This window comes from Podarcis raffonei, chromosome Z, assembly GCF_027172205.1.
Source record: "Podarcis raffonei isolate rPodRaf1 chromosome Z, rPodRaf1.pri, whole genome shotgun sequence".
NCBI classification, from domain to species: Eukaryota; Metazoa; Chordata; class Lepidosauria; order Squamata; family Lacertidae; genus Podarcis; species Podarcis raffonei.
The window spans coordinates 48,565,483-48,577,357 of NC_070621.1; the positions used below are offsets into that span (position 1 = coordinate 48,565,483).

At 44.0% G+C, this 11,875-nt stretch overlaps 1 long non-coding RNA gene across 1 annotated transcript; it reads left to right on the forward strand.

Annotated features, from left to right (window-relative positions):
* Nucleotides 1-7,607: 7,607 nt before the first annotated feature.
* On the forward strand, nucleotides 7,608-10,988 carry LOC128406685 (uncharacterized). Its single transcript, XR_008328577.1, has 4 exons — nucleotides 7,608-7,689; nucleotides 8,817-8,920; nucleotides 9,435-9,504; nucleotides 10,726-10,988. It is a non-coding gene; the product is annotated as an uncharacterized LOC128406685 (long non-coding RNA).
* The last annotated feature ends 887 nt before the right edge of the window (nucleotides 10,989-11,875 follow it).

The following is an 11,875-nucleotide window of genomic DNA, read 5'->3' on the forward strand; positions in this document are numbered from 1 at the left end:
TACTTTTTCACATGTCCATGGGCTTAATCAATTAGAGCAGGGGTTGGCAAAGTTTTTGTGGCTTGGGCCAGTTCACGGTCTCGCAGACACCGCGGTGGGCCGGAGTGCAAACGCTATTTCTTGCACTCCTTCAGGCGCAAAGGAGGTGTGCGCAGCTTCCCATTGGCTGCAGGAGTTTCCTGCAGCCAATGGGATGTCGGCTAGCATCACGGAAGGCTGTCCCCACTCTGCTCCATGCTGGCTTAGCGCAGCATATGGGAGCCAACCAATCGGGTGCTGGGGGTCCCTGAGTGGGCGCAGGGTGTCCATTGGCCGGTTAAACGACCCCCATGGGCCGCTTGTGACCTGTGGACCTTAGGTTGCCGACCCCTGAATTAGGGAATCCTTATTTCCTTAATAAGGATTTTGGATTTTGTATATGAGGAAACCTTTCAATGATAGGTGGAATAAGAGGATAGTTGTTATTTTTTATATTTAAAAAGGATGCCAAAAAGACATTTGCAAACAATCAATGTAACTGTGCTACCAGGAAATAGTCTCTGGATTCCCACCCCCACCCCCCACTTTGAAGGAGTACGGTGTGTGGTTTCTCCAACAAACCTTATCTGGGAGTTTTGGAATTTATTCAGAGACATTCTGAAGTGCTTTGCTCATCCCTGTGTATAAAAAGGAAGATAAGACAGGGTTTTATGCATTGCCAGTATCTTTGAAAACCCAAAACAAAGCAACGCTTTGGACAAAGGGGATGTTAGCTATTTATGCACAGTATAGGAACTCTCAAAATCCTAGAATTGCAGAGTTGGAAGGGATTCTGAGGACCATCTAGTCCAACCCCCTGCAATACCTGCTCTGAGTGCTCACAGAAATGAAGGGAAGCCGGCGCCCACCAGGGCAAGGGCCTTTTCCCCAGCGACAATCCAGCTGTGCAATATCCTGCTAGGGAAGCTCCCAGCACCATCCTTGAGGTTCTTTCCGGCCAGCTGGACCATTCTGTTTCCCAAGGCCTTATTGAGTCATAGAAAACATTTACGTACTGCTATATCATTAAAAATATCCAAGCCATTTACGATAATTGCATGCTGCTTACTAGAACACAAATGGCTTACAATAAGTTTAGTTTGTGTGTGTGTGTGTGTGTGTGTGTGTGTGTGTGCGCGCGTGCGTGCGTGTTAACTTTGGGGTGGTAAGTATTATCCTGCTGGAAGGAGAAAGTGGAAACCTCTCATGAAGGATATGTGTGGCCTGGCTGGGTCATGGACAGAAGGCGGAGTGCAAGGACTGGAAAGAGAGAAAGACACATTTGTTTGAATGTTTAAGGAAGACGCTGTAATCTTCACCTAAGGAAAAACTAAGCCCATGCTTGGATTAACATGTGAATGTAAATACTCTGCATATATCCTTCTTTAGCTATATGTTCTGCATGTAAAACGTTTTGAATATTTTATCACTTTAATTTCAAGAAAAGAATCAGAATTGCACATGATTTGGCTTCCTAGCTGCTACTCTGCCAGCACAGTATGTTGATACAATAAATACGAAGAAGAGAGGGAGAGAAAGAGAAAGTTCGAAACACACTTCAAAGACTGGTGCAAGAAAGAAAGAGAGAGAGAGAGAGAGAGGAAGAGAGAGAGCTGGCTAAGCAAAGCACTTCATATGGTGAGGTAAGCTGCAAACTTGCTTATTAAACTTAACTTTCCATTTTGCTCAGGTCTTGATCAGTCTGCTATCAAGAAATTTGCTGAGGAGTTTGAAGAAGGCACAGTGAGTGGGAGTCTGAGAAATTAATTAGTGAAACTCTGAAACTTTTTACTCTTTCATGTGAAAAAGAAGACAAAGAAGATAAGAAGCGGTTTTATATATTGCTGGTATCTCTGAAACCCCAAAACAATGCAATGCTTAAAAGGGGATTTAAGCCAATTATGCACAGTGTGGGAACTCTCAGAATCAGAACAGTAGAGTTGGAAGGCACTCTGAGGCTCATCAAGTCCAACCCTCCTGCAATGCAGGAAGAAATGGGTGCCCCGTTAATGCTGGAATCCTTGCTTTCTTTTCTTTTGTAAAAGCAAACAAACATAATGGATTCTTCTTACACCAAATCCGGGTCAAAAAAACAAAGGTAAAATAGACACAGCAATATTAAGCGACTGAAAAAAGAACTTCCAATTTGTAGGTATACTTTTATCATAAAGATGAGCCTTTGCCAACCTGGTGTGCTTCAGAGGTTTTGAACTGAAATGTCATACTCAGTTATCTCAGGCTGATAGGAATTGTAGTCCAAAACCAGACTGATAATCACGTTGCTTTTGAAAAACAACCAGTGGGGCAATATCAGAAGGTTTGCAGATGGTTTGCAGAGGATGCTTTTTAAAAATTATTATTAAGACAAATGACTGAAAGGGAGCATCTCACCCCTCAAACAGCCCAGTGAACACTGCCAGTCTGGGATGCTCCTCAACTGACAACCTGAGTAAGCAGTCAATGCTGATGTCCTGGTTTTGGTTGTGTATACCAGTTGAGACCAGGAAACCTAAAAGAGCATCTCACCCCTTCTATACCAAATTGACCACTGCACTCTGCAGGTGAGGGCCACCTGCAGGTACCAACCTATAAGGGGATTCCTTGAGGAGGTCACCAATAGAGGAATTGAGCAGTTAGTGTCATGACACCTCCTCTTTGGAATTCCTCCCCCTTGAGTCTTAGGGCTCATTCACACTTACCTTTGCTCTGCCTTTCTAGGCACAGGTCTTGGCTTCCCAGGTCTGTGTCTGAGCATTCCCACCCACCCCCCTGCTTTCCCCAGGAAAACTCCACCTTTACCACTGAATTGGAGCCAATGGGTTTTCTGTGGATTGCTGTTTGCTCTGGTTTTGTGGCAAATAGTGGGTTCCTGTGGCTCCTCTAGGGGTAAAGAATTAATATCATAAACATCATCTAGGATGGGGGGGGGGAGTGTCTGATGGGAGTTGTAGTCCAAAATATCTGAAGGGCAGCAGGTTGCAGAAGGTTGTTACAAAGGGGCACAGAGCGCTTGCTTCACATGCAGGAGGGTTACAGTCCAAGGGAATGTGTGGGAGGGCTTTGTCTGTGGCATCACCTCACCTGGGGAGCTTCCTGCCCAAAGAAGTTAGCTCATCTTCCTCTTTATCTGTGTTCTGACATTTTAAGGTTTTCATTTTTTAAAGCAAGACTTTGATTCTCTTGCTGCTTCATCAATTGCTAGTCTCAATGGGTATCTGAGCACTGGTGTTTGTTTTTCTTAAACACACTTTTAGAGTCTTGAATTATGCTTGATTTATTTCATTGTTTCAATAATGGGGTGTTGTTAATTTTAGTCAGGGGTATTTGTTTTATTCTTTAGGCCCCTCCAGACTGGTATTTTATTGTGGGTGTATTCTGCACTTGACATAATCATAGTACATTTGTGGTGAATTTATTCTGCATTATTAGTTCTGTGATGCTACTGCATGGGGAGCATTAATGCTGTGGTGTATTCAATTTCCCCAGTATTTCAGAGGTGAAAAATAAGTGTGTTTCCAGGAAAGAGTGTAGTGGATGAACCAAACAGAGTAAATGATACCATACGAGTCATGCATACGAGTATGCTTATGGCAAAGGCAAGGAAACAATGGTTTGTGATAACCACTCAGAATAATAATAGTTCAGATGTACATTTCTTATAAGTTTGCTTTAAAGTTATCAAGCTATGGATTCTACCTGTTGTAATCAGTCTCCCAGAGTTAAAACGATAAGGACTTGGTTGCCCTCTATAGGCAAAAGAGAATTTTAAACTAAAAATGCAACACATGGAGTTTTAGTGAGTAGAAAAGGCTCTTACAAGAAAACACACCCTTCGCCCCCCCCAACAAAATATTTGAGGGGGATCCTCATTCAAACAGTGTGCAAGCATTGCATCTTGTGATCAATTATTCGGGGTGGAGCTTACCAGCCCCCCCAATATTTTATTAAAGTTGGCCCCCCGACTTTGTGTCCATACAGCTTCTGCCTATTTGTATTTCATACAATATTTTATATATATATTATATTTCATATATTATATTATATTTTATATATATTATATATATATATATGGTTTTCCAAATTAAAGTTTTGCAATCACATATCCAACATACATGATAAAAACAAGATTCCAAAGAATCTCCTGAACTTCCCTCCTCCCCTTTGTGGGCCCTATTGTTAGTCATTTCCTCCTACATCTTTTATAATAATCCAAATCTTTTGCACCTCCATTATATCCAAAATTAAACTACAAGTGTTATTCCAATCCTACTAACGATTTTAACTGTTTACAATGATTTTTAAGATAAATTAGAAATTTCCCCCATTCCTTATCAAAATTTTGGTCTTCCTGATTTCTGATTGCCTGTTTGTATTTCAGATCTAGAGTCACGTTGCACATTTTTAAAACCCTACATGGACCCTTCATAAGCAGACCGTCAAACCGCGGCCACTCCCTTCTATTACAGTTTCTGGCAGAAATAAGGAGAACAGCTGCGCTCTGCTTCTCTCTCTCTCTTTTTTCATGTACTTTCGGCAGCATCGTTAGGTCGTCACTGCACTCCGATTAAGCTTCGTATCAACACCTGGCTAGCAACGCGTTTCCGTGATCAGCATCAAGGTCTCGCCTTGCTATCCGCTCTATCAGCCCCGCTGCGCGTCCTTTGCTCTGAGCACCCTGCAGCTTTGCAGGAGGAAGAGGGGGCACTTCTGACCTTGGGGCTGCTCCGGAGTTTCAGAAGCAGAAGCCGGCGGGTCTGCTGTCTGTGCCTTCCAGTTGGCAAACCTTTTGCCCATCTCTCCTTGGCGGAGGAAGGAAAACCCATCTTGCGTTCCTCACTGACTAGCACAGCTAACGACTCAGGCTCACGCACTGAAGTAAGCCCCACCGACTGCAAAGGGACTTCCTCCAGGGGAAATGTGTTCCTCCATGCCCCTCACTCATCCCTGTCTTCCGCCGATTAGCCCTCTGAATTAACCCCGTTCAGCCTAAGAGCAGAAAAGGGGTTGGCAAGTTGGGGCGGAGCGATCTGGCCCTTTAGCTTAGAAAGGCAAAACTGTAAAAAAGGTAAAAACTGTAAAAAAAAAATTAACAAACTACAGTGGTACCTCAGGTTACATACGCTTCCGGTTACAGACTCCGCTAACCCAGAAATAGTGCTTCAGGTTAAGAACTTTGCTTCAGGATGAGAACAGAAATTGTGCTCCGGCGGTGCGGCGGCAGCAGGAGGCCCCATTAGCTAAAGTGGTGCTTCAGGTTAAGAACAATTTCAGGTTAAGAACGGACCTCTGGGAGGAATTAAGTACTTAACCCGAGGTACCACTGTACTGTAAAAAGCATGCATTTTAAAATGTGCACTGTCCGCAGTCCTAGATCCGTTTTCTGGCACTTAAGTCCCACTGATCACAGCGGCGATTACTTCTGGATAGCCTTGCACTGCAACATGGCTGGCATGGCTCATTCCATAGAACATGAGATGCAGGGTAGCGGGTTCGGGTCCCATGTTGGTTGAAAGAATCCTGCATTGCAGGGGGTTGGACTAGATGACCCTCGAGGTCCCCGATCGCTTCTAACTCTACGATTCTTTGATTCTAACACAGAGACACACAACCAAGAATTTGGCAATGACGTGCTGCAGTGTGCAAGTAAAGTAAATGCCATATTGGGGGGGGGGGGTTAAAGGGGGAAAGAGGGGAGGGAACGATAGCATGAGGGAGGAAACTTTTCCTTGCTAACTTTTCCCTCCCCTCTTTTCACCCCTAAGCTGTCAGTCCACCAATTTGTATGGGAATAATAAACACCATACCAACCTATGTACGACTGCTATCAGGATTTCTAAGCTAATGTATGTTAAAGCTCTATGAATGTATGTTATTCTATTTTTTCGTGCCTCGTACTTGATGCTGGTGATGGCGCAAGCAGTTTTCTTTAATTTGAAGAGGAGAAATCGTGGGAGAGTTACTGCGGCATAGACATTTTGATTTCATACTAATTTTTAATTTTTCCTTTCTGCGGTTGCTCTGCTCCCTTGCGTCAGCCAGTCTTTCAGATTCACAGCAGGTACCTATCCATGCTTACTCAGAACTCATTCGCACTATTTTCAGTTGGGTTTCCTCACGAGTAAACCTCAGCTGCCTTCCCGGCCAATTCGAAGTGCTGGTTTTGACCTATGAAGCTATAAATGGCTCAGGACCGCAATTCCTCAAATACCGTCTCTCTTCGTATGAACCAATCTGGGCCCTGCGTTCATCAGGCCCTTCTTCGTGTGCCTCCTCCTTGAGAGGTCCGGAGGGTGGCGACAGGGGAACGGGTCTTTTCTGCAGTGGCTCCCTGTCTGTGGAATGCTCTCCCCAGGGAGGTTTGGGCGCCAGACAAAAACCAGGTCTTTGGCTGTTTGATATCCCCTGCCATTTTAAAATGTGTTGTAGAAAAGGGGATTATTGGGTTGTCTTTGTAGGTTTTTAATTATTATTACGTATTTTGTGCTTTTTAAATCGTAATTTTATGTTGTGAACTGCCCTGAGACCTGCGGGATGGGGCGGTATACAAATTTAATAAATAATAAAATAAAGATTCAAAGTAACATGTAAACATGTAACATGTAAACATGTCAGTGCAGCATGGCATGGCATAGCAAAGCATCCCCCCATATACATAACCAAAAACAGTGTCCAAGCCTCTCTTCAAAAACATAGGCTATTCTACTGTTCTCCATTACATATTGTTGTCAACAGAGATTTTCAACTCTGACAAATACGAAAGATCAGAAGCGGGGATTGTGTTGTTGAGGAGATGAGAGTTTGTCTCAAATTTTGTCTTATAAATGACATTACCTGACAAAAGCAACTTCACACCTCCCATTCAGTTTGTATATATACTTAGGGTACATATGTAAGAGGCTTGTTTTTAATTTTATTTTGGGAATAATTCATGTTGTTATGTAGCTTCATTGTTTCACACTTTCTGGATGCTTCGTGATCATATTATATAGCAGCTGTGTTCTGTGTTGTAAATTAAGCACAGCTAAGCGTTGTTTCTTTTTGTTTTTCAGTATATTTTTTTAGCATGAGCAAATTTTCATTCTGAAAGTGTAGCCCAGAGAAAACAGTTTGAGAACCACTGGTTTAGCTAGTTGGGAGAGGGGAGGCTTCTCACGCCCTTAGAATCCTAGAACTGTAGAGCTGGAAAGGGTCCCGAGGGTCATCTAGCCCAACCCCCCGCAATGCAGGAATCCAAACTAAAGCATCCGTGACAGATGACCAACTTCTGCGTAAAAACCTCCAAAGAAAGAGAATCCACTTCCTGGGAAGTTTTTCAGCAGAGGTTGGGTGGTTATCTGTCATGGATTCTTGTTGTACCGCCCAACTCTATGATTCTAAGAACGTTGCAATAAGAAAACCCCTCTTCTGGGAAGATGTATCCTTAATTGCAGGCAGAAGCTAGTGCTATACAATAAAGTTTCCCGCAAGTTTTTCTTTAAGGTGAACGCTGAAGGTGTCTGCTGAATTTCTATTGGTAGAGCCTTTGGACCAATGACAAGACAGGCTTTGTTTCAGGTGGTTTGAGGAGCCTCGCCCAGGACAGTTCAGCAGCTGAACTGACTCGGTAGCGAGCGGGAGGCAAACTGAAGCAGCTTCTGCGGACGGAGATTCGGAATCTGAGGAGAGAAAAAGGTAAGACTGAGAGCTCCAGGAGCCTCCTCGGTTCACCCGGGCTGACTCGCGTTCAGAATCCTCCGCAGGGACTTCCAGAAGTGCATTTGGAGGGGGCTCCCACCTTGCAGGAAAGCGCCCCCGCTGCTCCCACTGCCCCTTGGCGCCAAACGGAAGCCTCCGAGACCATTTGTCATCGAAGCGGAGCAAACGGTCCGGGCGGGATGGAAACACATAGGTTTTTCTATGCGGTAGGGATAGCATTTCAACTGAAGCCCCAATTATTCAGGTCCTAAAGATGAGCATCCAAAGATGCGTATGCGCCGGGATGCTGTTCCGAAGGGATGTGCGCGTGCGCGCGTGGAGCGACTGTGGTGGGAATCGGCACCTGCTCGAACTTAAACAATTGCAAAAGTTTATGCGCCTAAGAACTTGAAAGGATACGCATGCATGGGGGACCGGGAATAAAACGCTGGGGTCGGGCTTCCTTGTGCCCTAATATTCGAGTTAGCTGTGTGTCGCCTGCCCTGGTCCCTGTAGCACCCGCTCTCTGCGCTTCCATGGCGACTTGGAAGAGGACTTCTGTTTTGCAACAAGGAAGGGGTGATTTTGGGGTGGTGGTGGTTTGGTGTTGGAAGATTTAACTTTCCGATCCTCAGCTGTCCCCAATTAGGTTTAAAAGAAACCTTCTGTTGAGTCTTCCCCTCTCTCCTTGCAAGGAGACTTGAACACGGATCATCTCCCCACGCCACAGCAAAGCAAATTAAACTCGGAAAAAGCGCCACAAAATATTTATTTTCGTGGGGAGGGTGAGTGTGCATACATGCAAGCTTGGGGCGTCCTTCGCAGTTTCTTAGCTTCTCGAATGTGCTGCAAATGAGCTGGCAGCAACCGCTGCCCTTCATAGGAGTCTGTTTGCTTTCGCTTATGCGTGGTTTGCCCCGTTGCCGTTTGCCTGTAGTTGAGCCTCCTTATTCCCCTCATAGCTGTCAACCTTCCCTTTTTTTGCGGGAATTTCCCTTATTCCAGCGCTGTTTCCCGCTGCTATCCCGGATTGTTAGATATCCCGTAGACTGTCCCCGGAACAGGTGAGGCTGCTGATCCCTTATTTTCAAATCTGAAAAACATTTGTTCTCCAAATGTTTTAGGTGGAGGCTGGTGAAAGTTGTTCTGCAAAGTCTCTGGAGCGGGCAGCAAATTGGCAAAAAGTTTCGTTTTGGTGGACCAGTGCAGTTTGGCGACGAGAACAGAGGTAGAGTTTTGCTTATTGTAATCTTAGGCTCGTCCAGGCAGGATAAAAGTGAATGGTTGAATCTCAGAGCTGGAGGGAACCTCAAGAGCCACTTAGCTCAGGCTCCTATTGATGGAACCTGTCTGTTGAAATTGTGCAAACCATTCGGGAACCAGATGCCAGGAGTGGCGGTATAGAAATATTTCCAATGAATGCATTAAATACCATTGAAAGAAACCACCCCCGTATGGTACTCCACAAGAATTATTTTATTTATTTTATTTTCCTTAAAGTTTAAGCACTGCGTGACTGTATAAACATATCATTTCAAAGCGATTTACGGGGGGGGGGGAATACAACAATGACTTTAGATGTGAAAACTGTTAAAAACAAGTATTTAAACATTCAAAGAATAATCATTAAAATCAATGATGAGCCAAAAACATTTCAATATCCTACATATCTTGATAGGATTGCCTAAACGGACATGTTTTAATTTTATCTTTTATTTTTATTTTTATTGAATCTTCAACAGAAAATAGAAAGGAGAAGAAGAAAAGAATCACAATTATTAACATTACCAAAAACATGATGAATGAAAACAGGTTTGTTATGATTCACACGTTTTTTGAAAATAGCTGTTATTTATTTATTTCGAAAATATATTATTTTACTTTCTTTGCTATAGAGTTTGGATAGTGTGTATGCCAGCCTGAAAATAAGTATTTATTTATGAAAGCTCAACTATATTATAAACTGAGATAACTCCTTTGTTATGTACCCCATTACCTGAACCTCATTAACTTTCTGTATGTTTTACACTATGGTTGTAAAATGTTTAATGATGTTTTTATGGGTTTGTGGGGTTGTTGTTTTTTTGTAAACTGCTTTGAGTCCCCCCACCCCACCCTCTAGTAGTATATTCATTTTATAAAATAAAATAAATAAATAAATAATAAATAAATAAGCAAAAAGAAATATCAAATTGCATAGAAATTGCCATGATTACTTTGACCTCTTGCAACTTTCCGTTTGTGGGATAATTCTTCTAATAGCAGATTTCGCAAACAGTGCTATTAGAAGAATTATCCCACAAACTGGTATATATAACAGATATATAACAGATATATAAGTCCTTACTTACTAAATGCATTGTTTCTCCTGTAAATACATCAGGTAGAGCCAAATAAGTGAAATACTATTCCAAAAAGTTGCTTTGTTGGGGTAGTCCCACCACTTGTTTTTGGACATACCAAGGCCTGCACAGCCCCTCTAGCATACAGGAGTTGGTCTTGTGAAGGACAGCGGCCTGAGGGTCAAGCACCAGCCATGGCTGACTTGAGAGGACGTTCCTTTGTCAAAGCCAATGAAGACTTGTATGGTCTCTTTGACCAGCTTTCCTTCTTTATTTGCCAGTTTGATTCCCACCATCCACAAGGGTTTGCTTAAAAGAAGTGAATAAAATGTTGATTAATGTTTTATAACATATAGAAAATAGTCATTTTAGTAGATTGGCTTCTCCTATAATTAGTTTTTCAGCACTTCTCAATTGTCAGCTAGCCCCCTTTTTATATAGTTTGAGCAATTAAAATGAAATACTTTAACTGGCACCCACGAGATTCTATATGTATATAGTTCTAATTTTCTCAATGTTTAATTGCTTTTTAATTACCCCCTCCCCATGATTATAGCAGTTCTTTTAGAGGGCCTTCTATTTTACAAACATATCTTAATTACCAGATGCACCAGATGGACGAGGTATAAATAATAAATTATTATTATTAATTATTATAATTATCATTATTGCTATTACTTTTATTTCACAGTAAAGAGGAAGGAAAAGCAGAGACTGGCCCACAGCCTTCGGATGGGGGAGCAGCTGGCACCAGTATTGACTCTCCTGTTGAGGGGGAAGAAGAAGCCCTGGCAGTGTTTGACGTGCTTGAAGAAATTGAAGAATTGTATGAAGATGGAGATGATCAGTTTGTAGACGTATCCCTGGCAAGGGAGGATGATATGGATGCTCTGTTCCCAATGTTGGCAGCAACTCTAGAAAGCGATCAGGAGGATCAGGAGGGGCAAGAGGATCAGGAGGGGCAAGAGGATCAGGAGGGGCAAGAGGATCAGGAGGGGCAAGAGGATCAGGAGGGGCAAGAGGGGCAAGAGGATCCGGAGGGGCAAGAGGATCAGGAGGATCAGGAGGGGCAAGGGGATCAGGAGGATCAGGAGGGGCAAGAGGATCAGGAGGGGCAAGAGGATCAAGAGGGGCAAGAGGGGCAAGAGGATCCGGAGGGGCAAGAGGATCAGGAGGATCAGGAGGGGCAAGGGGATCAGGAGGATCAGGAGGGGCAAGAGGATCAGGAGGGGCAAGAGGGGCAAGAGGATCCGGAGGGGCAAGAGGATCAGGAGGATCAGGAGGGGCAAGGGGATCAGGGGGATCAGGAGGGGCAAGAGGATCCAGAGGGGCAAGAGGATCAGGAGGGGCAAGGGGATCAGGAGGATCAGGAGGGGCAAGGGGATCAGGAGGGGCAAGAGGATCCGGAGGGGCAAGAGGATCCGGAGGGGCAAGAGGATCCGGAGGATCCGGAGGAGCAAGAGGAGCAGACCGAATTTGACACAGATGAATTTGTTGATGCTTTATCATCATTTATGGACTTGACTCAACTGGAAGATGAAGAACATGATAGGGAAGAGGGGGAGGCTGCTGGTGAATGTTCAACTAGCACTGCTTGGAATAAACGTGGCCAGGAAGCAATGAAGTACTTCAAAAGAGCTCCAGTTTCCCACTGTATGTCGGGAACCTTTGCCGCTGATCCTCCTGTTGAGAGGCAAGAAGAAGAGGGAGGAAGAGGGGAGGCTGGCCCACAGCCTTTGGATGCAGGAGCAGCTGGCCGAAGTGCTGAGCCTCCTGTTGAGAGAGCGCAAGATAAGGAAGAGAGTTCGTCTCTGGAAGAAAAAGCTCTGGCAGTGTTTGCA